This window comes from Lactuca virosa, chromosome 8, assembly GCF_052849685.1.
Source record: "Lactuca virosa cultivar CGN04683 chromosome 8, Lactuca_virosa_CGN04683_v6, whole genome shotgun sequence".
NCBI lineage: Eukaryota > Viridiplantae > Streptophyta > Magnoliopsida > Asterales > Asteraceae > Lactuca > Lactuca virosa.
The window spans coordinates 181,889,401-181,908,965 of NC_136433.1; the positions used below are offsets into that span (position 1 = coordinate 181,889,401).

Here is a 19,565-nt window from a genome sequence, read left to right on the forward strand (position 1 = left end):
CATGGTAGATAGAATGATTATATGCTTAGTGATCAGTAAGATCTATCTGTTTGTTATTGGCTAGTTAACTGTATGATTATTTGTTATATATATATATATATATATATATATATATATATATATATATATATATATATATATATATGTGTGTGTGTGTGTGTGTGTGTCTGTGTGTCGACATGGTGTATGAGTGGTTGGGTTGAGGTGGACCTGCTTTGTGCTGAAGGCCAACAGACCCAGGGTGTCCCGGATAGACTGAAAGCCAATTGGGTGTACCAATCAGGCCAAAGGCCCGGAGAATGTTCCAGATAGGATGAAGGCTTGATGTGGCGTACCAGTCATGCTGAAGGTTCTGTGAGCGTACCAGGTAGACTGTAGGCCGATGGGGCATTCCAGTCAGACTGAAGGCTATGTATGCATGCTGTTAATTGTATTATTCGGGTTTCGTGTTTTGTTGGTACTTTGGGGGAACTCACTAAGCTTTAGGCTTACAGTTTTGGATTATGTTTTAGGTACCTCAGAGGATCGCGGGAAGGCGAAGGCGTGATCGTGCACCTCCTCATGTTTTGTTTCATGATTTTGGGATTTCTCTGAGATTGAACTAGTTTTCAAAACTATTTGTAAACAATGATGGTTTTTGGGTTTATTTGAAAGTTCAAATTTTTCATGAATTTATTGGATGTTACATGTTTCCATGCCTAGTAATGGAGTCCAGGGGGACCACAACATTTCTACTAAGGGTGGATAAACCCACGAGCCTGTACCTTGCAAGTTCAAATACGACAGGTGCGGATAGAAGGGGCATGTTTGCCAAGATTGCAGCCTGGATGTAGAATTATGATATCGTTTTCATCATCCTGGTCACATTAGGGAAAATTCCCCATGTTTTTCGACATGGTTAACTGTATGATTATTTGTTATATATATATATATATATATATATATATATATATATATATATATATATATATATATATATATATATATATATATATATATATATATATATATATATATATATATGTGTGTGTGTGTGTGTGTGTGTCTGTGTGTCGACATGGTGTATGAGTGGTTGGGTTGAGGTGGACCTGCTTTGTGCTGAAGGCCAACAGACCCAGGGTGTCCCGGATAGACTGAAAGCCAATTGGGTGTACCAATCAGGCCAAAGGCCCGGAGAATGTTCCAGATAGGATGAAGGCTTGATGTGGCGTACCAGTCATGCTGAAGGTTCTGTGAGCGTACCAGGTAGACTGTAGGCCGATGGGGCATTCCAGTCAGACTGAAGGCTATGTATGCATGCTGTTAATTGTATTATTCGGGTTTCGTGTTTTGTTGGTACTTTGGGGGAACTCACTAAGCTTTAGGCTTACAGTTTTGGATTATGTTTTAGGTACCTCAGAGGATCGCGGGAAGGCGAAGGCGTGATCGTGCACCTCCTCATGTTTTGTTTCATGATTTTGGGATTTCTCTGAGATTGAACTAGTTTTCAAAACTATTTGTAAACAATGATGGTTTTTGGGTTTATTTGAAAGTTCAAATTTTTCATGAATTTATTGGATGTTACATGTTTCCATGCCTAGTAATGGAGTCCAGGGGGACCACAACATTTCTACTAAGGGTGGATAAACCCACGAGCCTGTACCTTGCAAGTTCAAATACGACAGGTGCGGATAGAAGGGGCATGTTTGCCAAGATTGCAGCCTGGATGTAGAATTATGATATCGTTTTCATCATCCTGGTCACATTAGGGAAAATTCCCCATGTTTTTCGATTAGGGTGGCTTAGACCCATTATCTGTGGTTTTTCAGGAGGCGGAGTCAAGATCTCTAAACCTCGCTGGTATGTATTTCTTCATGATTTTATTGCATTTGCTTATGTGATTGTGTGTGTGACATGCCATGTTAAAAGCGTTTAAGTCTCCCCCTAATAGTCAGAGTCTCTTGATGATTGTTTGGTTATCTTTATTGGGGGTTTGTCTTATGTAATTGTTGCATACTGAGGATTATGGTTGAAGGGTATGTGGTTGAGCCGGTTGTAGCCGTCAGTTCGAGACGCAACAGTCAGTGATCGTGTGTGATCTAGGTGGGAGTAAATTGAGTGTTCTACTTGGAGGATCAGCAGCCACATTGATTTTTATGGTTTCAGCTAAATGGGTTGGAGGAAATTGCAGTGTAAGTTCTTTTGATTTTTTTTGGTATTCAAAACAGTTGATAAGTATAAGGGATTGGTTAGAACGTAGGTTCAGGGTGAATTACTGTCAGATTCATGTTTTTAGGGATGTGCGTGGGGTCCTTGCATCTGAGGCTTCTAGGAAAAGATTTCATTGTAGCGAGTTGACCATCCTAGGACAATTGAGATAGAGTCTAGAGGTGCTTGTGTCGCTCAGGTTGGATGTCACGTGAAGATTCGGTTAGCTCGTTGAACTGATAACTCTCATTAGTAAGGTAAGAAGGGTTGTGACATATCAACCTCTAGGTGTGGGTGATGAAATTTTTGCATGGATTTGTTCAGTTGTTGAGATTGTTCCAGGGTGTTCGAGTTGTATCAATTGATGATTTTTTGGGTGCATCGATCTTTCGACAAGTGATTTGTTGGATTCGCGATCCGTCCGTTCCGATAGAGGGTTTATTTGTTCTTTGTCATCAGTTGAGGTTGTTCAAGGATTTGGAATTGTCTCAGGGGAAAATGCTCTGGGTGCAACAATCTTTTGTCAGGAGCAGCGAAGTGTTTAATCTGGTATGGGGTGTAGTTTCCATAGCTTGTTTGGTCTTGGAATCTTAGTTCTTTTAAGCTCAGGATGATTGTGGTCGAATAGTAAGGTTGTGAGATGGTTTGGAAATCTATTGGTCATAAGGTTGGCAGAGTGCATTTGAATCCAAGTGGGGGAGAATCAATTAGACTAATGGGTATATTTTCAAGCGCGACTCAATGTAGAATTCTATATCCTAGGTCAAGAGGAGACCCAGTTCTGGTTGTGGTATGATTTGGGATTTATGCCAGTAATAATATTCATTATTCGGTTGTAATCAGGGAGGCAAATGTTGAAAATTAAGGTTATCTCGTTTGAAGTCATGAAGCATCGGCAGTGGCTCTTTATGGGTTCGTGGCTAGGTTCAGGTTGAGGGTTGTGTTAGAACCTCTCTGGCTGTTCTTTCCTGATAAAGGCTTTAGGATTTGAAGCACGATCCAAATGCCTATTTGGGTCCAGCAGGCTGAGGGTGCGACTCGTGTTGTTTTTGGTTAATTATTCGTGTGGATGTATTGTGAGACTGTGGGGTAGCCATAGCATTCACTAGGTTGGTAGGCAGTTGCGGTAGTGTTTTAAGACTGTTGGGTAGGCGTAGCATTCACTAGGTTGGTAGGTAGTTACGGAAGCGTCGTAAGACTATGGGGCAGCCGCAGCATTCACTAGGTTTCTAGGCAGTTGTAGAAGTGTTGTAAGAATGTGGGGTAGCCATAGCATTCACTAGGTTGGTAGGAAGTTGTGGAAGTGTTGTAAGACTACAAAGTAGCCGTAGTATTAACTAGGTTGGTAGTTGGATGTGGATGAATTGTAAGTCTATGACTTGCTTGTAGCATTTTCTAGGGCGGTTAGAGCTATATATCAGTGGTTAGATTAGTATAGCCCCCGGTTGAGTGCGAGGTCGATTTGGTTATGTTATCTCGAGTGAGGGGGTCATTCAGACGTTTGAGGTTATAATCGAGGTATGAAGTGTTGGTTAGGAGTACCCAGGCCAATGATGGAATGATAGCAAGGTCAATGTGTTCGTGTGTTGGTTGGTTATGGCGTCCTTTGTTCGAATAGGAGGGATGTTGAAGCCATGTTAGCGAATATGCCATGATAGCCTTTGTCAGTTAGACTCTTGGTTGGAGTCTCCTAGTGTGGCCGTGTGTGAGCTTAACAGAGAGATCTCAGTTAGATACAAAATATGAATGTTTGGTTAGAAGAATGTGATTTATAAGATGGTATGGCACCAATGGTTAAGTCCTGTATTGGGAATCATCTTCGTGTTCAAGTGCAAGGTTGACAGCATCAACGAATGGTCAAGGATACTGTTTTCCAGTATCAGTGAGATAATTCAGGGTCAGAGAGTTTTGTTTTGGTTTGGGTTTTAGTGTGGAGTCATTATGATTGTGGTTTGGAAAGGTCATGTCTGTCTGGAAGTGAGAAATGGTTTAGGGTTTCTAGTTTTCGGGCAGAGCATTTGGATTTCTCTTTTGTTATCTAACAGATGAGTGTTAAGGTTCGTTCTTCTTTAGGATATGTGATTTCTGCTAGGTCGGGGCTTAAATAGCAGTGTTGGTAGGCGGTCGTCGGTGTGAGGCGACTTCTCAGTCCTAATTGGTATTAGGAAGTTCTAGCAGGGTCGTCTGGTATGGCAGATTAAGCTGTAAGGAATAATTTCGAGGAAGAAGTATAATTTAAGTGGGGGAGAGATGTAACACTCATGTTCCAGATTGGTTTAGCTTTGTATTTATTAGCGACCAAAGATGGAGTTTTGGGAAAAACTCTGGGCCAGAACATGGTGCAAGGATGCCCACGACGTGGCATGGAATAAATGGAACACGTGTTTTAATGAGTGTGATGGTGTAGCAGTAGGTTAGCCACAATGTGGTAGCTGTTCTAGACCGTGCCGGTAAATTTAAGGATTTCCTCATATATTAAGCAACATTTCAAGAGGATTATGGCATCCTCTTCAGCCTTCAACCCTCTACCTTAAACTCTAGCCTCCCTTAGAGACTTTTGGTATATTTTGGTGTTCTTGGTTCCTTGAAGAAGAAGAAGAAGAAGAAGGTGTTTTGGTGCATGATCCAACAAGCAAAATTCATCATCACCATATTGATCATATTCTAGACCCTTGTGAGTATTCAAGTTCCAAGCTTTCTAGTCTGTGTTTCTAGATCTAGGTTTCTTGTCCCTTTTCTTCATGTTGTGAGAAATTGAAGAAATGGATCCCACAAAGTTCGCAATTTTATGGATCATAGAGGTCTATTTAAAGTTATATGATCCAGATCCAGTGGTCCTTGGTGTTTAGGCCTTATGCACATGTTTGAGTTCATTTCTCCGATGACTTTGTCCTATTTGGGGTGAGACATGCATTCGACATGCATGTCCATAAAGCATATATTTTTATGGTGTATTTTGGGTATGAAAGTCCTCTAGAAAATTTGGTTGGGTGACTTGGTTGATGAAGATATTAATGGGTTAACACATTACTTAAGATGTTATTAAAGACTTAGGGTTAGACCTTTTGGCTTATTGGTATGACTTAAGGAATAAAGTTGGAAACTTTATCCATTAAGAGCTTGGGGTATATCAGATATGAGCTTTGGAGCTCTTAAGGACAAAGAAAACAACTTAATCAATTAAGCTGTTAAGACCCAGTTACCGCATTATGGCACTTTAGACGCCATGTCGTGACGACCGGGAGGCTGCTCGAATGTTTTGTCCTTACGCGGACACGACATGGTTATTCATTGAAGTGATTTTTCGGATGTTGACTTGAGGGTTGACCTTGAACCATTGACTTGTTGACTTGGGTTGACTTTTGGTAAAGATTTTTGGATTCAGGGTGTAGATTATGATTGGACCTTGTATGTTTTGATAGGAGTATTGTAGCATCTGTTGCATGTCATCGAACTTTGGTTTAGACGATTTCATGAGTTAGGTGAGTCTTCTCATTATGTTGTGTAGGATGTTAGTTGACTTTGTGATACTTGCATGGAAGACCCCGGGGGCATCCCATGGCATTTGTATGTAAGACCATGGGGGTAGCCCATGACGTTTGCATGAAAGACCCTAGGGGCAACGCATGACACCTGGATGTTAAGACCATGGGGAAACCCATGGAATTTCAGGGAAAAGACCATGGGGGTAGCCCATGGCACATGTATGCAAGACCTGTATGTATGGTATATGGTATTTTGGGGAACTCACTGAGCTTCATGCTTACAGTTTGTGGTTTAATGTTTTTCAGGTACTTGCATTTTAAAAGGGAATGGCATGACGTCACTACAAAGCATCCCCTGATGGCTTTTTCCGCACTGGTTATTAATGTTTTACTCTGATGTTGAAATATGCAATTGACTCTGGTTGGTTTTGGAACTAAAGTTTGCATGGATTCAATGATTTAAAAATGAAAAAATTTTCTACTACTTTTGGGACGTTACATTGATATATCCTATATTAGAATATGAGAATACTATAATTCTATAATATGATAATACAATAATACAACGAACTTTTACCCTCAATACTCTTACCTCAGGTATCCTTTTAGAGTGAGGAACTTTTACTTTGTGAATGGTAGAATACATAGGGGTTTGGTCACTTTGTTCCATTTCATGCATTGTGTTTGTACAAACTATTTGATTTTATGAGTTTTGCTGAAATATATTATGTTATTAAGAGCGTGCTTTGACTTATGAAATGTTTTTCCTCAAAATTGGGTTTTGATGAGGTTTGGGTTGGTTATATTTATATATTAATTTGTGTTTATTTATATATCGTCGACATAATGTCTAACCCTTGAATTTACTTACAAGGTTTCCTCATACTAACCCAATATTTTTATATGTATTTAGGTTAATGGTTGTATCTTATTGACATTTAAACTTGAAAATTTTTACATTAGAAAACAATGCATTGATGCATGAAGTACTGTTTACTTACATTGTTGGTTTTGTTCTATGATGTTACATCCCTGTTTGACTTGACATTTAAATAATATCAGTGCTTAAGAATTTTACCTTTTGGTAAATCTATCTACAAATGAAGTTTTAAAGTTTCAGAACTGATAATTAAGATTCATTCGCTTATGCAAGGGTGTATCATTAACCCAAAAGTTAGATGCAGTTAGACATATATTATCAACAATAATCCAACAATATGATGTGTAGTGATTATTCCTTTAAAACATAAGAGATTAAAATCAAAATAGATCTTGTGTATGGCGTATCCACACAAGTAAATCTACATAATTTCTAATTTCTAAACCATCAACTAGATCAAAGCCTCAACCTTTCTTCCTTGTTTTAGCTACTTGGCATTGATTTCAAGGTAGGATATGAGAACGATATTGATTTCAAGTACGGTAAAGGGATTAGGGCACATCAATACACGTCGTATTGAATGAGGCTTCTAAAGCAAACATCCATACAAACAACATTGGTTGTCTAACAACACGTAAATTACTTAACTACTTGTCTTCACCACGTCAACATTAATTCTTAATTGGTGATTTCATTGGTGTCTATATTATCCCTTTGTTCTTACATCATTGAACACGAGGCCTGAATTTTAATCACTTGTTTGCTAAATAGCTAGTTTTTCAATATGGGGAACAACATATGAAGAAAATTAGATTTCAACTCTTGGCTATATAGGTATAGTCATAGATAAGAGTGGCAAATCGGGCAATCGTATCGTGTTTTTATCTGACACGACACAACACTACAATGTTTTATGTAAAATTAACATGACATGACACGAATGTCGTGTTTTTTTAACTAACACGAAAAAGATCAAATAAAAAAGAAAGAAACGCAATACGTCTCGACGAAGATAACATAAAATAACAATTAATTTATTAAATTAATACTTAATCATAAATAACATGACAAAGACGACAAACAAATGCTAAATTGTGTCAATTTCTTGTCGAATTTTGAACACGAACACGACACGACACGACACGACATCGTAATTTTACACTTGACACGAACACGACACAAGCATGAATTTGAATTTCATTTTAGTCCCAATTTTGTTTCATATTGTGTATTTTTGTCGTGTTGTGTCATCACTTGTCGGTCATACTCATACACTTTATCTTATCCCATCCTACCGAACGATCCGAACCTACTGTTGGAACTTTGTTTAAAGAAAATAATCTTCATGGGACTTATCCCACATTGGAAGTAAGAATAAAATTTTACTCCCTTATAAAGCCTTTTATTAGTATTATATTAATATGACTAAATACTTGGGCTAAAGGGAGTGGGTTGGATTTGGTGATTGGGCTAGTCAAATTGGTTTTGAAAGACTTGGATTAAAAGATTGTCCTTGGGCCTCTTGGTGTGTCATTGACTAATTAATATTTTTATATATTTACTCGAAATTTTTTACCTTTATTTAATTATTAAAAATGTTAATTGTTAATTAACTGTTAGATACTTAATTAGCAGTTAATTTTGATTTGAACAGTTGTGTTGGTTGGGAATGATTAACTGCCACTATGAAGCCTATAAATACATCACGAAAAGTCAGATTTGGGGGTTACATACAAACAAACACACTTCTTATATTTTCGAAATTCAAGGATCAAGATGGGAACATGGAGAATTTCGCCATAATCAAGATTTGCTCTTGATTGATTGTTGTATCCTCAAGACAGACCCATACCTGGGTAATTTATGTCTTATGACACTGCAATTGCAGGCCTCAATCTATGTATTTTTGTGTTTTGTGATTCTGCTATAAACATCAACATTCAAGTATGTTTTCTTATTGTGAATCTTCTATATAAATTCGATTTATTTTAGTTTTTGTTTGTTATATTTCGTGCTTTGATTACATTTTTCATAACTATTTAAGACATAAATCAACAAGTGAAGAATGGATCAAAATTCCATCATCAAATCACATGTGGAAAAGCCTGATAAATTTAAAGGCTCGGACTTTCAGAGATGGGAACAAACGATGTTGTTTTACTTGACAACTCGTCAAGTTTCCATTGTTCTCAATGATGATCCTCCTTCCCCTCCAACTAGTGTGACCACTGCGGAAGGGACAAATTTACCCACTATAACATAATTGGCAGAACATCAAAGGGTTATGGAAGCTTGGAACACAAATGACTCTATGATATCTACTCTACCATGACTAGTGCAAGAGAGATAGGGGAATCATTAGAAAAGAAATACAAAACAGAAGTGGCATATTCCAAGAAATTTGTGATTGGAAAGTTCATGAATTTCAAGATGGTAAATACCAAACCTGTCCTGAAACAAGTGGAAGAACTTCAAGTAATTGCTCATGATCTTGAAGTTGAAGGTATGTAAACAAACTTTAACTTTATTGTTGGTTCAATCATTGAAAAACTTCCTCTTTCTTGGAAGAATTTCAAATTATATCTTAAGCACTTAACCGATGACATGAGTTTTGAGCAACTTGTGTTGAGAATTCATGTTGAAGAACATAACATATTGAATGTGAAGGCTGATGTACATTCTTTGGAACCAAGTGTAAAACTTTTTTGGATAAGCAAGTACTTCCAAGACAAAACATAACAACAAGAAAAGGAAAAATGGCTCCAAAAACTCTTCCGATCTAAAGATGACAAAAATCATGGCCCAAACAAGAAGAATTTCAAGAAGAATTCAGGTCCATGTTATGTTTGTGGCGGAACTAGACATAAGGCCAAATATTCTAGATTCATGAAGTATCAAGGAGGCAATGGAGGAGGAAACAATGGAGGGAACAATAGAAACAATGGTGGATATTCTGGTTGAGGAACTTTTGGTCAAACCAACATAGTAGAATCACCAAATCAGTTTGTTGCTGTGATTCAAACCAACATGGTTAGAAATTGTGTGGATTGGTGGATTGATACCGGAGCCACAAGGCATATTTCCAACTATCAAACCATGTTCTCTACATACTATAAAGTCTCTGATTTTGAACCAATGTTTATGGGGAATTCTACCACTGCAAAAATTGAAGGAAAGGGAAAAGTGAAGCTACAAATGACTTCTGACAAAGAACTTGTTCTAAGTAATGTTTTGCATGTTCCTGAAATTACTAAGAATCTGATTTCTGGTCCTATTCTTAGTAAGAAGGGATTCAAACTTGTATTTGAGTCTGATAAGTTTTTTCTCACCAAGGGTAGGGTGTATGTTGGAAAGGGATACCTTAGTGAAGGTCTCTTCAAACTCAGTGTATTACCTTTGTAATATGGTGTTGAAACACCAAACAATGATGATGTACCAAATGTTAATGCTAATGCAATAATGGACACTACTAGTCCCTCTTCTATGTATATGCATGATCCTTCAATTTTATGGCGCTCTAGATTGGGACATGTCAATTTTTGTTCTATTTAAAGAATGGAAAAACTTGGCATGTTACCAAAATGTTCATTAGATAAAAATATGAAATGTGAGATTCATGTAGAATCAAAATTCTCACAACATCCTTATAAATTAGTTGAAAAATCTAATGAAATATTTGGCTTCATCCATTCTGATTTATGTGATTTTAGAGCAACACCTACAAGAGGAGGAAAAAGCTATTATATCCTTTATTAATGATTGCAACAAGTATTGCTATATTTATTTGTTAAATACCAAGGATGAAGCCTTAAATTCATTTAAGAATTATAAGGCTGAAGTTGAAAATCAACTTGACAAAAAGATTATAATTCTAAGGTCTGATCGAGGAGGAGAATATGAGCACAAAGAGTTTCTTGAATTTTGTTCTTTACATGGTATTATATATCAAAAAAATGCCCCATATACTCCTCAACAAAATGGAGTGGTTGAAAGGAAGAATAGAACATTGAAAAACATGATTATATCAATGTTAATTACTTCTTGAGCACCATATTATCTGTGGGGAGATGCAAGTCTTGCAACAAACTCAATACTTAATATAATTCCGCATAAAAGAGTGATAATTCTACGTATCATCTGTGGAAAAGGAGATTACCCTCTTACAAAAGGATGAAATTGTAGGGCTGCCTTGCTAACGTACAAGTACCTCTTCCCAAGATGACTAAACTTACACTAAAAACCATAGATTGCATCTATCTTGGCCCTACCATAAATAGTGCATTCTATAGGTTTCTTGTTTATAAATCACATGTTGATGATATCTATAATCATACCATCATGGAATCAACAGAGGCTGAATTCTTTGAAAATATATTTCCTTTTAAGGATAAAGGGAAAGAGATTTCCTTCACTAGGAAAAGATCTCTAGATGATCGAATGAATGAAACCATTTTTGACAAAATTTTACAATAAAAAAAAGATAGTTCTTCCAAGGTTCAAGAAGAGAACTTAGAATCTGGAAGAAGCAAACGGGGTAAAAAAGCCAAATACTTTGGAGCTGATTATATGACCTATGTAGTAAACAAAGAACCCTACGCTTATAAGGAAGTTATGGATTCTTCTGAAGCTCCTTATTGGAAAGAGGCAATCAAAAGTGAGATTGTTTACATTGTGTAGAATAACACATGGAAATTGGTAGATTTTCCACCTGGGCAAAAACTAATTTGGCATAAATGGATATTCAAGAAGAAGTTTAGAACTGATGGTACCATTGAGAAGTACAAAGTTCATTTAGTAGCTAAAGGGTATCGTCAAAAGGATGGTCAAGGCTTCTTTGACACCTATTTACCTGTTACAAGAATTACATCAATTCGTACATTGGTAGCAATTACAACCATTCACAATTTGGAAATACACCAAATGGATGTGAAAATAGCTTTCTTGTATGGTGAACTGGATGAAGATATATATATATATATATATATATATATATATATATATATATATATATGAATCAGCCAGAGGGGTTTATGGTTAAAGGTCAAGAAAACAAAGTCTGTAAGTTGGTTAGATCACTCTATGGACTAAAACAGGCTCCAAAGCAATGACATGAGAAGTTTGAAAACACATTACTTTCTAATGGGTTTAGAATTAATGAATGTGATAAGTGTGTTTATGTCAAACAATACAAGAATGCTTGTGTCATCATACGCTTTTATCTGGATGATATGCTTATAATGGGTACTAGTTTGGATGTGATAAATCAAACCAAGAAAATGCTACACTCCTCTTTTTCCATGAAGGACTTGGGATTAGTAAATGTGATCCTTGGTGTAAATGTTCAAATAAGACCAGATGGATATACTCGTACTCAGTCCCATTATATTGAAAGTGTACTCAAGAAGTTTGGACACTATGATAACAAGCCGATAGTCACCCCTTTTGATCCTTTAAGTCATATTAAGAAGAATCAAGGTGCTAGTGTAGCTCAGTTAGAATATACAGAAGTTCTTGGTAGCTTAATGTATATTATGAATTGTACTATACCGGACTTGACATATAGTATAACTAGATTGAGCCATTACTCCAACATTCCTGAGAAAGATCATTGGTATGCATTAGTGAGAGTGCTTGGATATTTAAAGCATACAATTAATTATGGATTGCATTACACGATATATCCTCCTTTTCTTGAAGGATATTGTGATGCAAAGTGGATTTCCAATACTTCTGAGGCAAAATCCACAAGTAGATATAAGTTCACTTTTGGTGGAGCTGCTATATATTGGAAATCATCTAAGCAAACTATGCATACTCATTCTACAATGGAAGCAGAGTTTGTTGATTTAAATGAAGTCGTTAAAGAAGTTGAATGGCTTAAAAGCTTCCTAGAAGGTATTCCTCTATGACCTCAACCTGTTACTGCCATTGGTATACATTGTGATAGCATGGTTGCTCTCACTAAAGCACAAAATCAGATATACAATGTCAAGTCGAGACATATTAGGCGCATAAACTTTACAATAAGAGACTTGCTGAAGAAGAGAATCATTTCCATTAGTTACATAAAGTCAATGTAAAATATAGTTGATCCTTTGACAAAAGGCCTTAGTAGAGAGCAAGTTCTCTTCATGTCGAGGGGAATGGGCTTAGAGCCAATACAATGAGTCACCACCTGGCGGAAACCTAACCTTGAAAGATTGGAGATCCCATAGTCTAGGTTCAATAAGACAATTAGTTGGGGAAGACTCATAGTAGCACTAACACAAAGGTATGCTCACTCCTATAATATTTATTTTGTGTTTTCCATTGATTATATGGGATGAATTTTTATTCTTAATAATGTTGATACCTTTTATAGTGGAATGGTATAGATTATTCCAGATTAACATTACCTATATGAGAAGGATGTGAGGTCGCATCTTTAGGAGCTGATATGGATAAGCTCTCTAAAAGTCTCATGTAGAAAGGATTGTTCACGACCAAAATGAAAACATTAGAAATAAATGATTTATTCTTAGATATGATATGTGTGATACTTCTTGTCTTTGATTCTACTTTAAAAAGTGGTTAGTTCAAGACTCTAATTTACTACCCACAAAGTAGATCCAAGTAGTCCTCACTATGAAAGGTTCATTTATATCTTACTTCCCTTATTTCAATATCATAGTTCTCTTATTTTCTATTTAAATGTGGGTTATTCTTGGAATTTGAATAGAAAATGTGGGGTATTGTTCGAACTTTGTTTAATGAAAATAAAATTTATGGGACTTGTCCCACATTGGAAGTAAGAAGAAACTTTTACTCCCTTATAAAGCCTTCTATTAGTATTTTATTAATATGACTAAATACTTGGGCTAAAGGGAGTGGGTTGGATTTGGTTATTGGGCTAGTCAAATTGGTTTTAAAAAAACTTGGGCCTCTTGGGGTCTCACTGACTAATTAATATTTTTATATATTAATTCTGAATTTTTGACATTTATTTAATTATTAAATAATTAGCTATTAGACAATTAATTAGCAGTTAATTTCAATTTGAACATGTGTGTTGGTTGGGAATGATTAACTGCCAATATGAAGCCTATAGATACGTCACTAAAAGTCAGATTTGGGGGTTACAGAAAAACAAACTCTTCTTATATTTTTGAAATTCAATGATCAAGATGGGAACATAGAGAAATTTGTCGGAATCAAGATTTGCTCTTGATTTATTGTTGTATCCTCAAGACATACCCATACCAAGGCAAAATCTGTCTTAGGACACTGCAATTGCAAGCCTCAATCTACATATTTTCGTGTTTTGTGATTATGTTGTAAACAACAACATTCAAGTATGTTTTCTAATTTTGAATCTTGTATATAAATTCAATTTATTTTAGTTTTTGTTTGTTATATTTCGTGTTTTGATTACTTCTTTCATAACACCTATATCATATATCTTGTTACATATGAAAAGTGGTGAATCCCACTCCTCTCTTTTGAAGTGTTCAATGCTCCACAGAAAACAAACAACGTAGCAATTTAATGATCCATGAACAATAAACACTTGGTAGAATCCGATGGAACATACAATCTAACAAGCAGTCGTATTCCTATCTCATAAAATCATTACATTTTTGCACTAAGAATAACAAAATCCAAATATTTGTTTATGTTTCGTTTGTGTGGCCGGCGAAATGAAAATAGTTTTGCAGTTGAGGTTCTCACAACTTGATGATTACTATGCTTATCTTAAATAATTTGGATTTTTTTTCAATGCTTATTGGAGAGCCCTTGAAGAACATTGAGAAAGCCATGGAGTCATTTACTAGAATAAAAGATTTGATTGTCAACTTGAAATTGTTTACCTTACCATGATTCAACCTCAGTGAATAAAGAGAGAAATGAAAAGTAAGAAACAAAAAATAGTTAAGAGCTATCATCAATGACTGATTAACAATGGATTTTAAATCCATTGCTAACCTTTTGTTAAGTCTGTGACTTAAAGAGTCGATTAATGTGTCATTGAGTTTGTTGCTAACTAGCTGCGAGACTTATGTATTACATGAGTTAATTTAATATATATATATATATATATATATATATATATATATATATATATATATATATATATATATATATATATATATAGGTTTAGGTTCTATGGAAAACAAAAAACCCTAAAAACAACCCTAAAAATCATAAAAATGCATAAAAAAAATACTTAGAGATCACAAAACTTTTTTTTGAATTTTTTTTTATAAAAAATCGCAGCTTTTTATTAAAATTCGCTGGAAAATAAAATAAAAAATCAATTTATTTATTTATTTTTTCAAAAAAAATTTCAGCGAATTTTTTTAAAAACCTGCGAGTTTTTCATAAAAAATGTCAAAAAAAAGTTTTGTGATCTCTAGGTATTTTTTTATGCATTTTTTTTGATTTTTAGGATTTTATTAGAGTTTTTTTATTTTCCAAATAACCCTTCCCTATATATATATATATATATATATATATATATATATATATATATATATATATATATATATATATATATATGTCAAAATATTTGAGAACTTTGAATTTATAAGAAAATAAGAAAAATAATGATTTATTATAATGGAAATGTTTTTTATCTTTTAAATTTAAACAAATAATTTAAATAAAGAAAATAAACTAATGAGCTTTAATTTTGGAAATTTTGAAATTAAAAGGTAAGTTTATTAATGAAATTAATATCCATTTATTATTACATTAAAATATTATGTGAAATTTAATAAAATAGAAAACTCATAAAATGAAATGTAAAAAAAAATTTAATTTAAAATAACTACAAAAATGACATTTGACAAATTCAATGAAACTGTGACAAGTACAAAAAAAAACATTTATTTATTAGAGAGAATTTTATTAGTTAAATTTTTTCACGCATCACTGATCTTTTATATTTTCCTAGATTAACAAGTGATTTAAAATATGTTGCTAACATTTTTATCGCAAATATGTTGCTATGGTATGTAATTAGCGTGGTTCATTTCGTTTAAAAATCTGTCGCTAATGATTATTTCATATGGAATCACATTTTAAAATATTTGATATTCCATTATCGCTTAATCTAAACATTTAGATCATATGTTTTCTTGTTAATTGGTTAATCACAAGTGACTCCATTTGTGCGGGGAAATTAAGGTGTTTATTTTGGACGGACATATTTCCATGTCTTATTATAGTTGGACGAAATTTTATTACGATGTGCGTAAGGTTTGGTTATGATATGGCATATGATCCAAATACATATTATATTATATAGTTAGTTTTAATTTTAGTGTTCCAATGGCTAGACGAACATTTTGGCTTATGACTAGAATAATTGATTAATGAATAATCTTGAAGATATATATATAATTGTTCTTTTACATTAATGTTTAGTGGGTTTTGACCTCTTTACCAATAATGAGAAGGGATTGTTACATAAATGGTATCGGATGGAGATCTTACATTTCGTACCATTGTTGGTGGTAACTTTTAGTACGAGGACAATGAGGCCGGTTTCATCGTTCACATGAAATAAAACATCAACTCATGCAAAATGTGTAGCAATTGTATATCAGGTTTGTTGTTGTACAATTTTTATGCGCCTACTCGATCTGACCATTCATATCAACATAATTATGCAATATTAGTTTAGAAATCTATAATTAGTATCATATCAATATTTTTACATGATCCAAAATAAAAAAAATAGTATTCCAAAATGTCAACTTTAACTATTATTTTCAGAAAGAAAAACCTTTAAACAAATTCACTCGTTGTATATATGTACTAGGGTTGAGATCGATCCATCAGGTTGCACCAAAAGGACCGGTTAGTAAAAAAGAAGCAATGCTTTCTGCAAGCATTATCTTCTCAATGGTCACCTTCTCACCGAACCTATACGAGAAACATAGTTGACCTTATGACTCAGCGGAGCCCATCTGCACCTGGAAACACATCACCGAACTGCCACACAATGGATATGCATGATCATAGAGTTGTTTCAACGACTAGTGAACTTCTCTTATGTATCTATCCCAAGCTTACACTTACAATAGAGCTTTATTATGAGCATGGTGCCATGGTGTAGTAACCATGACTTAGTTATAGTGTACTTCATGGTATTATGACATGTCAGTTTGGTATGGCCATGCTTGTCTGTTGGAGTTCGCTTTTCCATTGTCTTGTTACCCCTGATAGGTAGCTATAATCAAAATTTTGAAGGTGTACAATTATTATTGAGCCATATTCTTAATGAAAGAGAGAAGTTTACAAGTAATCTAGATGGAAAAGCATAAGAGCTAAAAACAATAAAGAGGAGAATAAATAATAGATATGACCAAACCTAACGAGCTCAAGGCTAAAGAGCCCATACACATGTGGGCTAACAACATATAGGCTATCATCACCCCCTGAAACTCACAATGCCACAACAATAGGCATTGAGAGTTTTTCACACAAAAAACAAAACTGAGATGCCAATAGAGCCTTTGTAAAATTATCTACAAGTTGCATGGTTAATGAAACAAATCTTAGGTTTTTATTCAAAAACTAGTTTCAAAAATATAATTTTTAGCAACGGAAGACTTGATCATTTTTTAATAACATAAACAAGTTAAATCCACCAAGGATCTTCTTGCAAAGTTTGGAAAGAAAACAAGCACCAAAGAGGAACAAGTGTTTAACAACCTTTGTAGACTTTGAATCCTCAAGGAGATGCTTGGAAGTTGATGGAGAATGTGGAACATTTGAGACACCAACAAGTTACCAACATGATTTAAGATGCTAGTCTTGTAAAACTCATATAACTCTTAAGCTTGAAGTTCATAACCAAAGTATGAACTTCAAGAGAGTGTAAATGCAAGTATTCTTTCTAAAGATGAACAAAAAGGAGAAAATATGCATACACAAATGCATATCACGTTTTTGTGCTTGAAAGAAAGAAAAGAGTGCAAGCTTTTCTTAGAGTCAAAACATTACCCAAAGGTCTCAATGCTTGAAGCACATCATGATCCCTACACCTAAGTGTCTCCCCATGCTTTAAGCCCTACCTTACTTTTGATTAAACTAATCAAAAGTCCATGTCTTTTAACCCTCCCATGATTTATAAAAAAGAAGACATAAAGTTTATTAATTTTGTAAACTCTTTATTTTATAAAATATAAATGTGGCTTTTGGCAAAAATATAAAAGTCTTTCTAGTCCAAAATAATGTCCATGACTTAAAGCATACCATATGATATATATATATATATATATATATATATATATATATGTATATTATGTTACATGCTAATGAAACTTATTATTTCCATGAAACAAATAATTTTCAATTTAATTATAAGAGTTTATTGAAGATTTATTAAAATCAATTTCTAACAAATAATCAATTGTATCAAGTTGTTGTTAGTATGACCATTTATTATCATATGTTAATTAGCAATATCACTTTAATATTATTCTTGAGCATACAAGATCCTTCAACAAACGGAAGGGATATGGTTCCGATATGTAAGGGATGACGGATGAAATGACAATCAATCTCAATGTGCTTCGTCTGCTCATGGAAAACAAAATTCTTCGCAATTTGTATCGCACTTTTTTTTTATCACAATCCAAGGGAGTAAATGAAGAAATGTGAACACCCATATCCACGAGAAGCCACTATAACCAGATAATCTCACATGTAGTTACAACCATAACATGGTACTCAACCTTCGTGGAAGATCTAGAGACAACATCTTGTTTCTTGCTCTTCCATAAATGAGAGACTCTCCAACAAACACACAAAACTCGGTGGTGGATTTACGATCATGACGATCACCATCCCAATCAACATCACTATAGACACGTAACTCAAGAGGGTCTGAAACCGAGTGCAACGAAGATATCTCAAAACATGGAGAACAATGCCCCCAACGAAGAGAGGTAGGAGCAGTAACAAACTGGCTGACAACACGAACAACATGAGCAATATATGGACGAGTAACTGTGAGATAAATCAAAATTTCCACAACAGCCCGGTAAAAATTCGGATCAGACAAATGAACAACATCAGTAGGAGAGTACCGTGCATTGGTTTCAAGAGGAGTATCTATAGTCTGATTGTTAGAGGGGGCCCACCTGAGTAAACAAGTCAGATATATATATATATATATATATATATATATATATATATATATATATATATATATATATATATATATATATATATATATATATATATATATATATATATATATATATATATATATATATATATATTTAGTCTGAGAAAGAAGATAGTCTTTCTTAGACTAAGCTACCTCAAAACCCAATAAATAACGCAACAAGCCCAAATCCTTCATAGCAAATCGATGAGCTAGATCATGCTTCAAAGACTTAATACCACCATGGTCATCTCTAGTAATAATCATGCCATCCACATATAAGGACAAAAGAATTCATCCTGCACTTGAGCATCTAATAAACAAAACCGACTCATGATTACTCTATACAAATCCAAGAGAGGTAATCACCGTGGAGAATTTCTCAAACCAAGCACGAGGTGCTTGCTTGAGACCATACAAAGCTTTGCAAAGCCGACAAACCTCACCTGACTGGTGCTGAATTCCTGGGGGAGGAGACATATAAACCTTTTCATGGAGGTCACCATTCAAAAAGGAATTTTTGATATCTATTTGAAAGATCTTCCACTGTTGAACAGATGCAACCATAATTATAGAACGGACTATCGTTATCTTTGCCACTGGGGCAAAGGTCTCCTCATAGTTAAAACTATACTGTTGGGAATACCCTTTTGCTACAAGTTTGGCCTTGTACCGCTCAACAGACTCATCTGGTTTTTTTATCTTGTACACCTAACGAAAACCAATCGTATGTTTCGCAGGAGGAAGGGAAACAAAATCCCATGTATAAGTCTGATGAAAAGCAGTGAGTTCCTCATCCATAACATTCTTCCAAAGTGGATCTAATACAACTTCTCTATACGATTCAGGCTAAGAC

At 34.7% G+C, this 19,565-nt stretch overlaps 1 long non-coding RNA gene across 2 annotated transcripts; it reads right to left on the bottom strand.

Annotated features, from left to right (window-relative positions):
* Positions 1-16,273: 16,273 nt before the first annotated feature.
* LOC145128288 (uncharacterized) lies at positions 16,274-17,396 on the bottom strand. Of its 2 annotated transcripts, none has more exons than XR_013716789.1 (2): positions 17,251-17,396; positions 16,274-16,754 (listed from the first exon to the last, which is right to left on the bottom strand). It is a non-coding gene; the product is annotated as an uncharacterized LOC145128288 (long non-coding RNA). The 2 variants fall into 2 exon arrangements; XR_013716788.1 differs by having other exon boundaries at positions 16,274-16,765.
* Positions 17,397-19,565: the final 2,169 nt, after the last annotated feature.